Source organism: Priapulus caudatus, unplaced genomic scaffold, assembly GCF_000485595.1.
Source record: "Priapulus caudatus unplaced genomic scaffold, Priapulus_caudatus-5.0.1 Scaffold2356, whole genome shotgun sequence".
NCBI lineage: Eukaryota > Metazoa > Priapulida > Priapulimorpha > Priapulimorphida > Priapulidae > Priapulus > Priapulus caudatus.
In genome coordinates this window covers 24,362-27,048 of record NW_014579417.1, presented here as the reverse complement: position 1 = coordinate 27,048, position 2,687 = coordinate 24,362, and the positions used below count along the sequence as shown (strand labels likewise).

Here is a 2,687-nt window from a genome sequence, read left to right as displayed (position 1 = left end):
ATCTGACTCAAGGCGGCCATAAAAATCGAAGGACCGGTAGAGATCCATTAAGGGACGCTCTACCTCCGCAAATTGCTGTTTTTATGATCGCCGAACATCGAGGAATTTGTAGAACGCAAGGTTGTTTCTAAATCGGCATGCTTTTTGAAGTGGCGAAGCGTCTATACTACAAAGGTTTAAAAAAAATTACATTAAATTTACATTATACTTGTAGTTATAGTTACAGCTATAGTAACATAGTTGTAATAATATTTGAAGTTGTACTTTTAATTACAGTTACATTACATTGCAGTCATGTCACAGTTAACATAAGTTTTTCAAGTGTTCAGATATAAGCTAGAGTGCTTGGACAGTTACTATGGGCAGCAGCATCAGTATCACCATCACACGCCACGTAAACGCGGTCGGTGTCGGCTTGTAAAATTACACCATAGTGCACACCTACTAACATATATTACGGCACTGCAGCCCGGGGAGAAATTAACTTTTGAACACGGGAGTCCGAATGACTCCCTACCCTCAAAAACAGGGAGTCCGCAGTCTGAGGTCCAAAATTAAAGATAGTTTAAAACAATAACGCATGTGCTTATCATGCGGTTACACGTCTGTCAAATTTTCTTTGGATATTAGCTGAAAAAATACGGTATTTCCACGAGGCCGTACTCTGGAACGAACTAGTTAGTATGGCAGAATTTTCAGGGAGTCACACGGACTCCTGCATACGTCAAATCAGGGAGTCCGACAGTAAATCTGGGAGTATTTGACTCTGGACTCCCGTTAATTTTGCACCCTGCACTGGTTGATGTTTGCAACCTTGGACTAACGCTTTCTAGTTATACTAACTGAGTAACTCTAACTCTCCCTAACCCTAACTGTATTTTTCGTGAGGACACAAATCCTTTCAAGAGAGAATGAAGGATTGTTGTGTTGTAGGGCTGCGTGCTAATTAACCAGGGGTGCTTCTAGCCCGACGAGGCGTGCGGCTAATTACGCTTCTTATTTTATTATTGTAATAAAATAAGACTTCGTAGCCCACCGCGCACCCAAACCACCTAAAACCAGCGGGTGATTGGCGAACTGGTTGGATTGTAGGGCGTTCAGACCGTTTCAGAATGAGTATAAGTAGACTCGTTCGGACAGAGAGCAACATATGATATATACTAGAGAATAGAGATATTAGAATATTAGACAGTTACTATGTAGAGAACGGAAGACGAGACGCAGGACCCAGGCATAGTTACCTAGGTTGCCGTAGTATATATGTATATTTGTGTGTTCGACGGAGTACTAATAAAGTCAGAGTTCATAACTAATCTGCGACTACGTCATCTCTACTGTTTGCTACAAGTCTACGCTGTCGACTCTACAAGATCCTGCATGGAAATCATCACTAAAATCGCACTAGAATACATATATATGAATAGTCCCCAAGGGTTACGTACGGTAGCACAAAAGTGTGAGCAAACTGAAATGCACATTTTCACTGAGGCATTCCACATAAAAAGAGGCACAAAAATACACCAAGCCCATTAAGATTATGAGATGACATATTATAATTATGTGTGTTGCGTTGTGCTGAATGTATATATATATACAAAGTCAATTCACAATACCAAGCATCTTGGCCCATACTATGGTTGTTATAGTGATTGCCATTGTGTACGTATCAAATTTGTCGCCATTGTATAAGCTACGAATTCGATGCTCTATACATGTATCCGATTTGTAGCCATTGTATGAGCTACGAATTCGATGCTCTATACATGTATCCGATTTGTAGCCATTGTATGAGCTACGAATTCGAGCTGTGTCCCCATGTCACTGACAAGATGACATGTGGACAGTTATGCTGCAATCACACACTTACCTTGCTCCATACCTGTCCACCCAACACACGAGTCTTCCTGACCAATGGTGATATGGGACGTATCAGGTGATGAGTCCTGACTGATCCAACGGAGATTGGGAAAGGTGAAAACACTGATGTTGAATGGCAAAGTTAGGTATCCTTCAGCCACACCAGATCCTTGACACATCTGATGGGATGAAAGCAGGATAACAGCCGATGCCATCTTCATAAATCCGGCGTGGAACCAAGATGTTCAGTCGTCGCACGCCACAATTTAATGTACAGTGTACTCAGAAAGGGCCTTTACAATGTTTATAGAGAAACCATGGCAGCAACAACTGCAGCTCCTTATGAAGATATTCTACTCTTGTGCCTCGGTTTTAGTAGTTTGCAACATTTCTTACGATAATATATCCTGTATAGACTTTTCATATATATCGTGTTCTTCTATCTATATCATGAAATCAGATGACAGGTTCAGGGGTGCCTGAGGTGCCAGAGTTGCTGATGAATCATGGGACTGCATGCAAAATATACAAGCTTCTAAATGAATGGTAGTTGATGCTCCTCTCCTGTTCTCTCTTGTCCTGGGCATCTTCATGATCTTGTCCTGTCCTGGGTCTGGTCTCCTGTCCTGTAACAACATCACAGACAATAATCTAACACTCACCCTCTAGAGGCTTTATAATACACTATTTTAATGTACCATATTTACTCGTGTATAAGACGCACCCCATATTTTGCCTTGAAAAGTTAGTACAAAACTTTTATAATCAAAATTAAGTAAACAAGGAGCAGTTCAATACTGAACGTTATCATAGCAGTCAGCAAACTTGAT

The 2,687-nt window shown here is 40.9% G+C and overlaps 1 long non-coding RNA gene across 3 annotated transcripts in view; it reads right to left on the bottom strand.

Annotated features, from left to right (window-relative positions):
- Nucleotides 1–2,479, bottom strand: part of LOC106818586 — a 22,360-nt gene extending 19,881 nt beyond the window's left edge. For 2 of the 3 annotated variants that reach the window (XR_001395254.1, XR_001395252.1), the window contains exon 1: nucleotides 1,868–2,245. This is a non-coding gene — a long non-coding RNA (uncharacterized LOC106818586). The other variant, XR_001395253.1, reaches the window with a different exon arrangement.
- Between the last annotated feature and the right edge of the window lie 208 nt (nucleotides 2,480–2,687).